Below are 17504 nucleotides of genomic sequence, written 5' to 3'. Positions count from 1 at the left end.
AGAGGGTTTTTTTAGTGGTCCAAAATGGTTCTCAAAGTTCTCAATTTGCCAATGTTCTCTTAGGATCCTTACTATATATATATATATATATATATATATATATATATATATATATATATATATATATATATATATTACCCCCAAATTGTAAAAGCTATAAAAAGGGGTGTGAGAAACTCACTTTTCAAATTGAGGAGGAAATAAAAACAAAAACCGAAAGCGCGTTAAATAAATCGAAGCAATCGAACCTCACGAACTATAATTAAAAATACAAAATTAAAAACTAACTAATGGAAATATAAAAGTTAATTAATTTAATTTTAGAGATTACGCATTAGTTTAATATATATATTTTATCATTCTATGACATTTTATATTATAATATTATCTTAAGCTTTTACAGTATTATAACAATTTATTATCATTTTAGTATTATTTTATATTAGTTTATCAGTAATATGAAGATTATATTATTTACGAAGCATGGATTTTATCAAATAATTTTATTCCTAAAAACAATTACGTTAGCGTATTAAGAATATTAATGAAAAAGAAAATATTGTAGTATTGAAGGGTTTCGCGAAAACTTATCTGATGCAAAAAGTTGGCTTTTTAAATGAAAAAATGGTAGAATTTAGTTTATAATTAATTTTAATAATTTTATTTAATTTATGATAATTTATAAAAAGTTAATTTGGTTAAATGATAAATGGAAAATGGTATAAAACAAGCATGGTCTGGCCCGAGTTCTAACCCGGTCCTTCACATTCTAAAATTTTTTAAAGTAATTGTGAGTGAAGAAAATAGAAAAGATAATGATAAAGGTATAAAAAGGTTTATTTAATGGAAAAGAGAGAAGATGTACTGATTTTTACCGTAATTTTAAAGATAAAGATAGAGAATGGATTGGGAATGCTCTAAGTATATGGAAACAAGAATTAAAAGCTTCAAATGTAATCCATGTCGATCTCCTAACAATTATTAAACCAATTTCAATCATCTTTGCTGCCAAATCCGAGTTTTGTGACAGGTTTACAAAAGCTTTTGCTGCAAATTCGGATACCTCCTGAACATGATTACCATATCGAATCAATAATATGAAAAAAGAAACTCCAAATTTAAAACACTAACAATTTATTCACCTTGTTTTCATCTAATAACCGAGACAATGATGGAAGCACGGTTTCGGAGTAACTAGCGAGCGATTGCAACACTTCTTCTGATCCAGTTAATCCACGAACAATATTAACAGCTGCTTCTATATAAGATACTAACCAATTGAGCACTAATTAGTCGTTTGCGTATATAGATTTTATGATTGAACTAGTGGTACTACCCGTCGCATTCTAGGCACATGGTAACAAAACCATAGCGTTATCGGTCCCAGGTGTTAAGGTGGTAAGTCGATACGAAGTCTGTTGGTTTTCATCAAGTTCATTACAATACTGGAACCAAAACAAAACAAAATTCACATTCGGTTGGTTTTCCTTACTTTCGTTAAGGTACCAAAATTAATAAAAAAGGTCGCATGCCAATAAGGTTCCGCAAAGCGGCCCAATGAGGCTTTGCAGCACCAAAGTTTTCCCCTATACTTATTAGTAATAACTAGTGTTGACGCGGCGCGTTATGTTGGGCTTGGTTATGGCTAGCTATAGATGATTAACTACCATTATTAGCATGAGATCAAGTAGCGTTTAACAAACATCAAAGTATTGGCGGAGCCTTACATATATATATTCCCAACTTCTAGGCTTATAATATGCGTGAAGTTAACAATTGTTGCAGAAGATAGATATCTGTTCCTGCACCTTTTTTGCAGCTTGTGGCTACCCTCTATTGTGGTTGTCAAAAAGATGTTTTAAAACAGAATTGCAGTTTTTTATTGTTTGGGTAGTCTTATACTTTATCTATCAACATAGAAAAATAACTCTGCTTTGAAAATTGCATATAGTAAATTGCCAATAATGATTGAACAAAGATGAAATTGCATCTAGTAAACTGTCAATAATGCCTACATAAAGATGATGAGGGTTGTGAATTTATGTGTGAATTGTGTATTTATAGCTCCTAAACTGTCAATAATGCTTGAATAATTTATGTTTTTGTTATTTGATGTGATCATGTGAAGTGAAATATTGACTGATATTGTTAACTGTACTTACATTGGCATCAAAAAATAAGAAGCAAGATTCAAGGCGTCTAAATGATTTTGATTTTCTGATTATCCTAACTTCTAACGGTGCTCCACTGGCTCCGCTACGGCTTTTAGAAATCTTTTGGGTGTTCATCTTCTTTTACCTGCCAAAAAAGGAGTATTCAGTTATAGTGGCACATTAGAGACTACACCAACAACAACCCACACATACTCCCAAAATCCGTAACAGGTAAAAGCATTCATACACGAACACAACATAAAACAATCATTAACCCAAACAAAAATCAGTAACTCGCAGAAGATCCCAAATTAACGCATCCCTAAACACTAAAGTTAGCATCCATTGTTAGTTTAAGAACAATATTCTCAATTCATTTTACACTCAAAATAGCTATAACTTGAAGTAAGCTAATTGCATATTCTTTTCTAGTAATTTCCAAGCATGTTATTCAATGGATTGACGAACCAAAATAGCAAAATAGGAACAACTTAGTACATGCAAATATGAAAGATCTTAACACAACGCTCACTTTTAATCTAGAGTAAGCTAAATAACAAAACTATATTACTTAAATAAAATTACAAACCAAAACCCTGTAATTCAGGAACATAAACATTCAGAATGGGATGAACAAAATATAACTTGATTCTTGCAAAACGCCGGGAAGATTTGGAAGATGAGAACGTGCAATTGAAAATCATATATTGAAGAGCGTAAATAGACCTAATAAAAAGGTGAACGACAACTGTTATACACGTGGCATTAAAACAGAACCACTCACAATAGATAGACCCCACCAACAATGTGTCGAAAAACTAAAAAAATTTTAAGAAAGTAGGTGAGAAAATAAAAGATATTGTCAAACAGAATTGAACCAGGGCATGGACAACACATCTAAACAACAACAGAATAGTCACCCTGCAAAACATATTATTATATCAGTAGTTTACAAATCAGTGATATGTATCGAAAATTCAAAAGTAGTGACTTTACATCCTGTGGTGCCATTATCCTCAACTATACTATATGCATAATTAGATGCTACCTGATTCATTACTTCTTTCATCAATTCAAAGTTTAGTTTAATAAAACCCTTTTATTGCATACTTGACAATTTCTGCACAAGGTTAACATCTAGCAAAGAAGACCTTTACCTAGGTTACATATACTATTTTGGATCAGACGCAACAAAATAGCCACATTAGCGGTTTCAACCATATGAAAATCACTACAAATGGGTATTCGGTGAATCCCCCATAGTTCGAATAAATACAACAGAGTTTATATTTTAGAGACGGTTCCGCAGCTATAGCTTTTTAATGATTTTTCCCACTTACAATTAGTTTCTGGCCCGAAACTAAAAATCTAAGTAACATAGACTCATAAAGCTTCGAAACGAAATAAAATACGGGCTGAATGAATATTCTTTTGATTTACTACAAATTTTTAAAACAACCTATTTTCTGGTTTATCACTATTCCGCAAGCAGCACTAATTTCATGTTTATACTTACAGACAGTAGGTATTGATTCTGATTCAATTTCGGGGGTTGTTTGGCAATTGCTGAGCAATTAAGTGCTGAACTAGTAAGAGTTGTAACTAATTAAGAATTTCTGAATCAATAAGTGTTAAATGAGTAAGTGGTAAGTGTTAAATGAGTATGTGGTAGGTGCATACTTCCTTAAATCGCAAACCAAAATACATCATAAAATTAGTTACCGGCACAAACAATTTAATAATAGTTCGGCAAGTCTTTCGTTACAATTTTATTTAAAACAAATGTACGAAAGCAAAAAAGTATATCATCTCAACCAAATAGCCCCTTAGACACCTGCCCCAGTGGTAGATGCATGCTTCCTTAAACAAAAAACCGGCTTGGGGGCGCGGGTTCGAGTCCCCTCAGGCCCGGTTTTTCCAATTTTAGGTTTTTTAAGCTTTTTAAAATCATATTTTGCTATCATTATGCATTTATAACATTAAATAAACTTTATTCTAACGAAACCGACCCCGGATTTTAGATTTTCTTGTCTTGAACCCCTGGTTCTTAAGTATTCTGTGATATATATATATAGACCTGTGTGTGTGTATATATATATATATATCATAGAATAATAATACTAGTACTAATAATAATAGTAATAATAATAAATAATAGTTTAAACCCTAAAAGACTCCAAATTTATTTAAACCGATTAGTAACCTTACAATAAAACTAGTAACACGCTAATCTCAATTTTGCTTAAAACCTCATCAAATCTCAAATTCGTTATATGTGTTGTTAATTTCATGGTTTATTAATACTATCATTAAAAATTAGGGCGTTTTGTTGACGTATCTCAAGGAGCGCAATCGTTGTTATCTAAACTTTTATCATCATCTCATCAGTCATTCCACCCTTTAAGGTAAGTAATTCACTTCCCCCTTTTTTACCGTTTTACATTTTGAGGCGTTATGCGTTCACAAGTTAAATACTACAATTCCACTATTCGCGTAGATATGAGATTTCTTGATTAGTTGATATATGTGAATATGACTATGTGTTTATGTTGAGTTATGGTTGTTGGTATCTTATCTCATCCTCATTAGTATGATCATACGCCACCGTAGTAACTCAACCCATTGGGACGAGATAAATGGCCTTTTCATATTATTGTTATACTAGTTGTAGTAGTTCATGTCGCAACAAATTGTCATTTTCAATATTATATATATATATATAGATAGATATATGTGTGTGTGTGTGTGTGTGCAAAAATTGTGATTGCTTGCTCAAATTTATGTTGAAAAACCTATCTATTTTCACGCATGATGCATACAACTTTTTAGGATGAATCAAGTGCGGAAGCTTAGATGATATCTTAGGTTGCATGACGAATAAAGATGGATTTTGTTTTGCTTTAATTATTTAATTATGATGTATTTCCGTTAAGACAATCTTTTGTCTTTTTGCGTACTTGAATGCTTTATGAAATAAATATTTTAGATAATGACATGTCTAATTTACTTTAGTGTCTTTTGAGCTATGATACAATTACGTCGCGTCTCGGCATATTCCGTCGTAGGTTGGGGTGTGACAATCATCATATCCTTGCTCATTAAGCCGGTCTATATGGCCGTTAGGGCTTGACTATGTGATATATTTGGTACGCTGGTCTATAAGGCCGTTGAGTTGTTACGAGTGAAGCTAATGGTTTATACAAATGGTTTAGCATCATCATGTTCACCGGCAATTGTCGCTGACGTATTTTATAAATCTGTTTTACAGGTAGTCAGCAAAAAGGTGTTGTAGAAGATGGAGGATATAGCCGTTAGACGCATTTGATGGCTCAGTTTGGTGTTATTATGTAAAAGATGTAAATTAACGTTTTATTACTTTTAATGTTTGTAAGACAAAACCGGGTGTTTAGTTCCCGAGTTTTCTATAAATGAACATTACTTCTGCTACACAACACATACATTGATATATTTTCAAAACGGGTACCAACTATGGTCACACGCTTAGGCCCATGATAATGACAGTCACATTAATAAATATATAGTATATATTTATTCTAATAGTTTAGCAGTGGTTAGAGGTGGTAGCCATGGGGAAGACGAAAGATGTCTTGTGTTAGTTGTGGGTTTAATTTGTAGTCTTTAACATGTAAATTAACAAATACATGGAAAGGGGTATTCATCAATTCACTACATTTAAAGAAAATAAAGAAATCCATGTAATTGCCACATAGTTGCCACATAACAAGCCACAACATTAAATTAGCAGAGTTAACGATTTGTTAGTCTGAGATTGTTATTAATAACAAAGTTGAATGTTGAGATTATCACTAGTTAGATTGTTAATAAGTATTATTATTGAGTAATAGTTAATAGTTTGGATTATTAAAATCCAATTTTCCATAAATAAACAAAGCAATATGTATATCCCAAATTATGAATCAACACATTAACTTTGGGCGGATTAATTCAATGGTATTACCATCGACTTTTTTTTATGCAACAACTAATAATGAATTTCCAATCGTATGGTTAAATTTTTAATGATTGTTCAATTTTTACGGTTTCTTTTTAGTAAAATAATGAATCATTATTTATATATAGTTAATAAACGGGGAAAGTTAACGTATTAATGAAATTAACGTGATAATTGTGAAAATCAAGTAGAGTAGTTATATAATTACATCATAGAATAATTACATAATTATTCTATGATTTAATTGCATAATTACTCTACTTGTATATATAATTACTCTATTTGATTCTTACAATTAACACGTTAATTTCATTTGTATTTGATCCAAACCATATTATAAATTATTTATATTATATGTAAATAAGTTAGCTTTTATTTTTTCTCTTATTAAAGCTGCACATTGAAGAAATTAAACTTTCTTCTCAGTTGTTAAAACAACCCAAGTTTTTAAGGATGCTTATAGATACATGAGATATTAGATTTTAATAATTTAAATTTTGTCTTCGTTATCAATACTAAGCCGAACATTAAAAATATATCACAACAATCATGAGTTTCAAACTATTGGCGGCAAAAAGTTTTTCACTAACTGGGTTATATTTCCTTACTTTTTTGATGACGTAGGGGGGAAATTCCACGTCTAAAAACATTTAATTTTGGTGGTGGTGGTTTAATTCGTTTATTCATTTATACAAAAACTGGTTCGCTTTGTTTATTTTTGTTAAAAAAAATGTTTCGTTTCGTTCATTTTTGTAAAAAAAAAAAAAGAAAAGTGATTCGTTTCGTTTATTTTTGTTATAAGTCGTCCGGTTCATACTTTTGTTAAAAAAAAATGGTCTGGTTCGTTTATTTTTGTTACAATAAAGTGGTTCGGTTCGTTTTTTTTGTTAAAATAAAGTGGTTCGGTTCGTTTATTTTTGTTAGAAAAGTAGTTCGGTTCATTTATTTTTGTTAACAAAAGTGGTTCGGTTCAATTATTTTGGTTTGAAAAGTAGTTCGATTCGTTTATTTTTGTTAAAAAAAGGTGGTTTGGTTTGTTTATTTTGGTTAGAAAAAATTAATTTTAACTTAAAAATAATTTTTTATCACATAAATCGTCTACGCCACTATTTTTGCCACATCGTCGTGCACGCCATCATCCACGGTCATCAAAACTAACAGAATCTAACCCCGTCAGTAAAAAACTCGTTGGCGGCTAAATAATAGGTCGAAACTTAAGACTGTTATGATACATTTTTATGTTTGACTTGGCGTTTACCAACAAGACAAAATTTGAATTATTAAAGTCTAATATCCCTCGATACATTGAAGAGAGTCGAGTTCTTTTTAGAAAAAGAACAATTAGTTTTACTTTTTTGAAAATGAAATACTGAAAGTCTGAAATAGTCTACGGTTATTTGCTATATATAGAAGTGTGCCTTGCTCATGTGAATAAATTTCTGTTCAGCTTTGCAGTGCCTTACCTGTTATTACGTAGCCCGCTTTATTTGATTTTCATCTAGGGCTCCAGTATCTAAAGGAGACTTCAGGCCTAGTTGCATCATATATATGCTTAGGTAAAGTTAGCGGTAAGCTTAGTGGTTTAATAGACAAACACGCATCTAAAAGTATATATGTTCTTGGACGATTCAAAGGGTTACCTCAGTTAACTCTGTATTCATTGAGCATTTTATCTTATAGAATCCAGATCAACGTATCAAATATAATTTGTTGGGACGTGGGTAAAATCAAAAGTTGATCTTTTTAACTTTGCAATGCATCGATAGCGAGTTTTCGGAGCTATTAGATTATGTATGCAAATTATCAATTATGGAACCAAAATTTTGATGCTCAAAGCTGTCTACATAACGTATATGAATCCACTATTCTAAGAAAACAAGAAAGAAAACAAGGATCAATTTTCTCGAATGTACTTAATCCCGAAACAACTAGGAATGAAAGGAAAACGAACTTACAATCCTCTGCTAGTAACGCCTTACTTTATTTTATCATCAGTTGTGTACCCTTCTTCTCTCCACTCACCTAAGCAAATGTCTGGTAATCATTGCTCACGATTCCAAGCTGCAAATTAGATTCATACCATAAGTTGAGTAACATTTCAAAAATATGTAGCCTTCTTATATGCATGAAAAATACTTATATACTTGTAGTTGGGCGACCTTCAGTTTATTCGCGGAAACGGATTGTACGGGCTCTTTCAAAGATGATTCCGAACTGAAAAGGCAAAATATATATGTCAACATTTACTACCAAGATAAATATTGCGTATGGAAATGAACATACCTCGACTCGTTGGCCTCCTTAGAATCTATATACGATTGAGTGTCGTCAATGGTATCGAAAAATGGATAGATTTCGTCATAATCTTGAGTAACTTCTTCTTGGATAGTCAATGGTTGTGCGTTAACCATTTGAGATTTATCATTGTTGTCATTGTAATACGTTTGTTGACCCCACATAACATTACTATTATTCATACTGTCCTTAGAATCAATATGATCAATCCCATTGTCACAAGAAATCTGGAAGGCTGCAGCAAAAGGCTGATGTGGAGTGTGATCATTAACTTGGTTTTGTAAAAGGTTAAGCCCATGTTGTTCAACACCCATTCCTAACTGTAATTGTTGCGATTCGGGTGAGTCCATTGGCGACAGTGTGATCTCTTGCTGCCGGCGTTGGTGTTGTTTGTAAAGCTCGAGCTGCGAATATACACTGTAGAGTTCCTTCTCAGTTTGCCTTATTTGATACTGGAGCTGATAGATGACCCCTAAGCAGCCATGGACAGGGGAGCAGTCCCGCATGTTGGATTGGTAAATTATGGACCGCATTGCCTCGTTCTTGTGAGCCGGGTCAACCTTTTCGAGGATTCTTAAGATGTTCCTGACACCAAAGAGCTTATGCGCATTCTTGAAGATCTCGGTCTGTTCGGGACGGAAGTGAGGGGCGAGCAGGCACTCGGGGACGCATCGCTTTCGTTGGTATTTGCAGGCAGCGCAGGCTTGGCTGGTGCCGCCCTTAAGGGTCATAATACAGAAGAAGATGGAGATTAATTAATTTGATGGGAAAGAATGGTGCATCTGGGAAGAAGAAGTCTGATAAATGAGAGGATTTTGTGGTGGCTTGAAGATCGAGACTAAGTAAAAGTGAAAACTCCGAATTAAGTGCGAGTTTGTTTCACAAATGAATGAATCATACTTTTGAAAGCAACTTTTCAATTTTCATGTCATCATTGACACTTAATAGTGAGAGTTTGAATTAATTAGCCAACGGCTTTGAAATTGTATTTGACTACAAATTATTTTTTTTAATTTGAAATAATAGGTTTATTGAATTTTAATAATCTATAAACTGTTATTGGTCGATAATAATCCCTATTTATTTTATCACTATTAGCGGTCCCAAATTTAAAAAAGTTGGCCACCAATGGTCCTCCGTTAAAAATGACTTAAGGGCGTTACACTTTTTTCCGAATTTCAAACTAATGTTTTAGGGCTTTTGATCGGAAGGAGGATACGGATCGATTGATGTAAAACTTAGCGCGAAACGGTGATCCAGACGACTTGATTTTTGTTAATTGTATGTTTAAACACCTGAATGGAAGCATTGTTTCGTCGTTTTGGAGCACCGTTTCAAGCTAAGTTTTACATCAATCGACTCGTATCCTCCTTCCGATCAAAAGCCCTAAAACATTAGTTTGAAATTCGGGAAAAAGTATAACGCCGTTAAGTCATTTTTAACGGGGGACCACTAGGGGCCAACTTTTTTAAATTTGGGACCGCCATTGATGATAAAATGAACAGGGATTATTATCGGCCAATAACAGTCAATAGGGATTATTAAAATCCAATAAACCGAAATAATAATATGTTATACTTTTTTGTTAAAATTCTTTTTGAACTTCTAAAAATATGAAATTATATATAGGTAGGGATCACACGAGAAACAATAGATTTTCAGAATTTTGAGAACCATTATGATCCATTTATATAGAAAGCAAGGGATTTTTTAAAATAATGACATTTTTGTAAATATGAATAGATTGGAGGGGCAATTATGAAAAATCGATTTTTATGTCTAACAAACATAAACATACTCGCTTTTGAAAATCAAATCATTGCAATCTCTCTCTCTCTCTCTCTCTCTCTCTATATATATATATATATACACGAACCACGATTTAGGGTTTCCAATTTCTAACAATAAGAACAAACGGAAACGATTCACTTATTCACGATTCTCTCTCTCTCTCCGTCGACGCGAGTCACTTCATTGCATTTTGCATAACGATTATGAACCCTATCTCTTCGATAACTTTTATTTTGAAAATTTTTTGGTGTGGAATGGGAAATTAGAAGAGTATTAATTGTGGTGCAGATATATAATGTCACAACTAGAAAAAAAGCCTTTCTTGACATACGCATAATGACACGCGCCAATTTATGACGCGCAATTGTGCGAGTCATTAAAACGATTCCATAACTTTTGAAAAGTACAGCTTTTATGACATTTAGTTTTGCACATCATTACATCAGTGTCAAAATTTCAAAAAATAACCAATGCATATCATATTTGTTTGTCATCTTGTAATTCAAGTAAAAAATTTTTACCAGCCGTCTAAAATTCCCTCTCCCTTATCATCAGACCTCCCCTTCTCCTTTCTCTCATCAGATTTCCTTTTCCCTTCTCTTTACGATCATCTTTTCTCCACCACAGCCACAACGACTATCGACTTGTTCAAGCACATTCTATTTTGTCCACAACTCTTGTCTTCCTTCACCACACTAAAACAGTTGACCTAATTCCCAATTCTATAAGTTAAACCCTAACCCACATTAAAACGACTTCTCGGCTGGTGTCCGCGGCCTCCAGAGAACGGTTGGTGTCCGCGGCCAGAGACGGCGACTCTTTCGGCTGCTCGGCCTCCGGAGAACGGCTGGTGTCTTCGGCCAGATACGGTGACTTTGTGGAGGCTTAGATGCTGCTGGATTGTAATCCTGGTCTTGCTAAATACTCCAGTTTTGGTGGCTTGAATTCGCTCATCTGGAAATGTTAACGAAGACGGCGATAACAGTTGAAGGTTTGCCACTTTTAATTCATCATTATTATTATTATTATTCGCAATTACTTATATTAAGTATCTATAGACCTGTTTTTAGGTTATTTAGATCTAAAATTCGATGCCTGCTATTGATAAGCTATTGCTGTTAACTGTTGTAGCTGATCTAGGGCTAGTTTTCAACATGATGTTGGAATTTACTTGTTACGCTAATTTTGACCTAGAATTTGATAATGTTGTTATTGAGAAGCTATGCGGTTAACTATCCGAAGCTAATTTTCAGCTCAGTATCATAATGATACTTGTTAGAACTTACTTATTTGACTAAGTTTGAGCTAGAATTTGATGATGCTGTTATCGAGAAGAGAAGCTATGCGGTTGATTATCCGAAGCTAATTTTCGGCTTAGTATCATAATGATACTTGTTAGAACTTACTTATTTGACTAATTTTGACCCGGAGTTTGATGATGTTGTTATCAAGAAGCTATGCGGTTAACTATCTTATTTTTAGCTCAGTATCATAATGATACTTGCTAGAACTTACTTATTTGACTAATTTTGTCCTAGATTTGATGTTGTTGTTTGAGAAGCTATGTAAATTTTTAAGTACTTCAAAAACTTCTTCTCTTTAAATGCAACAAGTTATTTTTCTGGGGTTTGTCTTCCGATTGGTACTAGCCGCATTGTGTGGGTTTGGACTTTACCTAATACAAATAACTGAATCGAACACAGTTCGATTTCTAAATATCTAAAAGGGTATCGAAGCGCGCTGATTTGATCTCGCTATTTACAATCTAAATATTCTTCTCTCGGGAAATGCCCAACATGAGAGATTGAATTAAGCAAGTCAGATAAAACTATTAAGTGTACCAACAAAAATGAAACATAAATCAACCAAGTAAATACAACACTATAAGTCTATAATCTAATATAATCAATGTAGGGTTTCATGGAAAGACCATATACCAAGTTGTATTTTTCGTGGAACTAGATCAACATACTTTAGGTCGCCTGCCCAATAACCAGTTCTGATAATGGAAGCCACCATCCTTGTGTAATCTTTTGCAGCAGCCTCAAAGAGTGGATCAACAATGATTTGAAATTCGCTGAGTGTCTTGATATCACGTTCTCCAATCTTGAGCAAATCCCTTGGGTCAACAAATCTGTATTGCCCCTTACCTTTCTGCAACCGTATGATAACAGTAGCAGTCATACTATCGAACGTCCAGAATCTCATGTTCTCCAAGGTTCCATCAGGTATTGCATCAGGCACAGGAATATGAGTAGCCTTCTTTGTTGCAGGCCACATTACGTTTATCATAGTTTTTCCCGTCTTAGTATCTTTTACACCTTTGGCCTTTTTTCAAAAATGATTCGGCAGTGGTCATCTTAGGAAAGCCTCTATCCACTTGGTTTTTGAGAAAATTCCAGAAATCAGTTCTTCTCTTATCATTGGTTGGATTGTGGAATGATGCATTGATGAGGTCACTAAGATCCACTTTCGTCCAAGATCCAAAATCTTTCATCCGCTTGTAGTATTCGGTCTTCCCAGATCTTCGTTTAACCCACCACATGTTCTTTTCAGCATCAAATCCCCAAGACATAACTCCAGAACGATCACCATATTTATCTGAAAAATCCTTGTTAAATGTAATAACATATCTATAGGGATGATTGGAGGATTCAACATTCCGATTTGAGTTCTTCATAATCATAATCTTCTTTTAGAGTCGATCCGATCTCTCATTTTTCATTGAAGGTGCAGACATGTATTGTTTCAATGTCTCAGATTCATCTATGTTTTCAACAGAATGACCACCAGAAATGTCACCTTGATCTGTATTGGGAGTTGTTGAAGTGACATCAGCACCACTCTTGAAATCATCTCCAAATTTCTGAACAAGTTTTTGTTGAAGATCAAGATATGTAGCAGTTAGTTCTCCCATACCAGACTAAAGCTCTTTAATCTTGGAATCTTTAGCAGAGTTACTATCTTCAAGTTCTTAAATACGGACATCTTTGACAACCGAATCTTGTTCGTGCTCAAACACTTGACGCTGCAAATCTTGAATGTCTACTGGTTCAGCTTCCAATGCAATCCCCTTTCCCTTATTCTGGAAAAATTGTTCCTGCATAGCTAAAATATGGGCAACCTTCTCGGAAACACTGGAGCTTGACTTATCCTGATTGGCGGGGTTGGATGATCCAGATGGAATATCAACATGTGGAATATCGGCCTCAAAATCAAACTCTTGAGCAACATTATCAAACATCTGTTCCTGGGTCTGAAAATTAACAGTTAATTGAGTGAAGTCAACGTGAATCTCAGGAACTGTTGACTCTTGTGGTTGTTGTTGGCTTGTTGTTGGTGTTGCAGATTCATGAATCAGAACGCCTGATCTTGGATCTCTTTTCCTTCTTTTTCGTGGAACTAGATCAGCATCTGAATCTTCTGGCATATCTTCATCTTGGTTTTCAGCAACTGTTTGTGGAGGTTTCAAAGCAGTTGACTGAAGTAATTCCTTAAACTTCTCAAACTCTAGTAACTGTTCAGCAGACGGAGCAGTCTCCGTTATACGGTGTTCAGACTCCAATTTTTGTACGGGAGTCTCCTCATCTTCATCATCAGAAATAATTTCAAGAACGGTAGTACGCCTTTGAACTGGCGCCACATGCTCTTCAGCAACCTGAGCTGTCACGGGGCATTCTCTGTTTCAGCAAAGTGGCCGAACTTAATTAGCCCATGAATGTCTTGATAGACGACCTTTGCTCCTTTTCTTGATTACTTCATCAACCCAAAGGTATTAGGTCCTAGTGACTTCATATCCAGTGTCTCAACAGATTTAACAAGATCAGTGTAATGTGAATCAAAAATCATCTGTAGAAATCTAGGATGCATAAGAAACATCTCTTTCTTCTTTCCCTTCAGATTGCTCATCATCTCATCAAAAAAGAACTTGGACTAATTGTAATCCCAATCCATGATCGGAGCAAAAATAGCTGACATCTGCGTGTGGGAAATCTCATATGAACCTCCTTTTCGTCCTGACACACACGTAAAGAATGTGTGTATCAGAAATCTCCAGTACGGGTGAAACAACTTCTTGACTGTAGGAGGATAGGATCCTTCATAGCCCATTCTTGTAAGGACTTCAGAAATAACAGCAATTGAATACTCTGTTGGGTAATCAGGTTGATCTCCAAATAAGAGCACTTCTCATATAATAGCCTCTGTGATAACGACCGGCTGTTTCTGTACTTTGGAATCTATACACACTACTCCGCCTGCTCCTCGCTGGTTGATTGATGCATTATTCCATAAGTCCGTGATCATTCTCTTGCAAATGACAAGACTTTCTCGCAAGGCGTGGGAAATCCTGCAAGTATTGAGGCCAACGATCATGGACTTGAACTTCTTGTGTGCTGGAGGGGGATCAAACAAGTATCCAGCTATATTGTGAGTGTCAACGAACTTTAAAGGAGCTTGATCAGCCATTTCTGTAACAAACGAGCTAAATTAGTGAATGTTTTCACATCTCTAACAACAATCATGAGTTCAAGAACATCAATTTTAATTTCTCAATCGAGATTTAGTAATGTAATTTGATAATTGTTTTGTCCAAATTTGTTGATTTCTGTCCATGTAAAGAGATTTTGGTTAACAAATAGAGTTTTCGGTAAGAAACAGGAGATCTCGGTCAACCAAAGTCAACCGAGAACCATTTGGTTAACCATGAGTTTTTCGGTCAAACCGCCAACAAAAAAAACTTTTTGAATTCCGCCTAGAACCCCGTGTCATCCCTTCCAAATGACCAAAATCTCCAATCCACCATGGAACCTGCACTAATCTCTCAAGACCATCACAATGGTCTCAATCAAAATCGACGACCAAACCGATTAATATCATTATCGGAATCAATTAACATCTCATCTCAAGCAATCCTACTAAGATTATCACAGTGGTGACAAGCTGCATCCTCGATCGACATCATACATGTACTCGTACACAAAGAACTTAAGTGCAAACTGTCTTGATATTAATGCAAGGTATTAGGGTTTTCGGCCAGATGAGTTTTTTTTTTCAGAAAGAGGCAGTTTTGAGAATAATAATTTTAATTAGAAGATCCATTTATATGCCAAACTTCATGGGCCGAGAACCCTCATGGACCAATAGATGAACCCAGATTACAAACCTTGACCTAAATAAATGGTCCATGCCATTTTGCAATCATCAAAACAAATCCCGATTTATGAAAAATTGATTTCTTAAGACATTTTTTTCGACACGAGGAAACATGAGGTAAAAACAAAATTAAAAAATAGGAAGATTAAAATAAAACTTAAACTAAAACAAAATTTACCTATCCAATCTTTAGAAAATCAACATATATTGGGATCAAATTTCAGCTATTTAAAAACGAACCACCTTTTTATGAAAAGATCTGAACATGAAATTATATTGATTAAGGTACTTTCACAATGATTCATTTTCAGCATTATTATGACATAGTGAAAAGGTTGATAGCAGGTAAATTTTTCATGATTTTCTTTGCGCCAGTGATATGATTATATTCGATTAGGCATAAAGCTTACATGGACATCACTTATGGAACTCTGATGCCCCTTATCTATTCTCAAGGCGTATTTGGTTTTCCCTAGATCACCCCAATTTGACTCCAAACCCCTAGTACTTGATCAAAATACTTTTCTTTATACAAAATAATTTTAAGCTTTAAGGTTGAACGTTGGACTTACATGCCATCCAGACTTAAAAGCCTTACATTCAAGATGTTTAGGACTTATTTGAATGCCCTACCCCTGTAGTTCCCTAAGACCCCTTTAAGCCTTTTTAGAAAACAATTTTTTTTTTATAAAACACAAAAGAAACATAATCTTTTTGAAGATCAAGACACTAACGGGCTCGTGTATGACTGGGTAATTGCTTTTCTGCCTATCATTCGAAGAGATGTATCTAGGGACATACCAATATCTTCAAAATGACCCTCCACAATAAGTTTAGCAGATTTAGTTTATATCACTTCAAACTTTTACTTATCATGGAAAGCTACCATACACATCAATGACTAATCAAAAGTCTTTTTAGCCTAATAACTTCACACGTTAGGCACTCAAAATCACTCTATCTATCATTTCTCAAAGGTTGTATCAATTTTACACTTTAAGCTTCTAAAAAGCTTTCAGCTGAATAATAATATCATTTCCCAGATGATACCCCGAAGACGATTTAAACTCAATCACCCCAGCTGCCTTTAGTTTTCAGGTGAATGGCTATCCTATGTGTCTACAGGTAGACGATAGGACCAAACACATAATAAAATGTGTCCTTCAGACTTTAGGCGGCCGACATAACTTTCAATGAGGGAATTTAAAAGGATAGTTAAATCAAAACCATTTTTTTGTTTTTGAATGTTCAGTCGCCCTGGTCACTTTCAGTCCTAAGGTTAATGGTTATCCCTAGAGTCAAACATTGATGACGGGACCAAACATATGAAATATGTCTGTTGAACTTGAGTGGCCGGCATGAGTTTAAGCAAAGGAACAAAATTTTTATTTTTGTATTTTTTATTTTTAAATAGACACTCACACACATATTCTTTTGTAATTTTCTTTTTCTCCCCCTAAATTTGTACATAAATTATTACACGAAAAAAATTTATGTACACAATTTACACCTCAAAAATACTCAGTCATCAAAACGCAGCATCTTAAGAAATCCTACAAGCACATTAAATCTGGCTATTCCGACCGGTTTTGTAAATAGGTCTGCCACATTATTATCAGTGTGGACCTGTTCAAGTTGAATCAGTTTTCGGTCGTAACAGTCATGAATAATGTGGACCTTGATGTCAATGTGCTTGGTTTTGGAATGCTGAACGGGATTTTTAACAATTGCAATAGCAGCATCATTATCACAAAATATTGGAGTGTTAAGAAACTCCAAACCGTAATCCAGCAATTGATGTTGCATCCAGATAACCTGTGAACAGCAAGCTGACGCAGCAACATACTCCACCTCGGCAGTCGAAGTGGACACCGTTTGTTGTTTCTTGCACTGCCATGAAATGAGACGATCTCCTAGAAACTGGCATCCGACAGATGTGGATTTCCTGTCAATGTCATCTCCACCATAATGGCTATCAGCAAAAGCGTAAAGGTCAAATTCTGAGTTTTCGGGATACCAAAGACCTAACTTCGGTTGTCCCTTCATATATCTAAATATACGTTTAACAGCAATTAAATGAGAGAGTTTAAGATTAGCCTGGAAGTGAGCACATTGACAGATTGCAAACATGATGTCTG

General features: G+C 34.4%; 1 pseudogene; it reads right to left on the bottom strand.

Annotated features, from left to right (window-relative positions):
* Positions 1-8148: 8148 nt before the first annotated feature.
* Positions 8149-9152, bottom strand: LOC143615352 (LOB domain-containing protein 27 pseudogene; annotated as a pseudogene).
* Between the last annotated feature and the right edge of the window lie 8352 nt (positions 9153-17504).

This window comes from Bidens hawaiensis, unplaced genomic scaffold, assembly GCF_021521415.1.
Source record: "Bidens hawaiensis isolate Kalapana, Puna unplaced genomic scaffold, B.hawaiensis_p1.1 tig00042510_1, whole genome shotgun sequence".
NCBI lineage: Eukaryota > Viridiplantae > Streptophyta > Magnoliopsida > Asterales > Asteraceae > Bidens > Bidens hawaiensis.
This window is presented reverse-complemented; position numbering and strand designations above follow the sequence as displayed.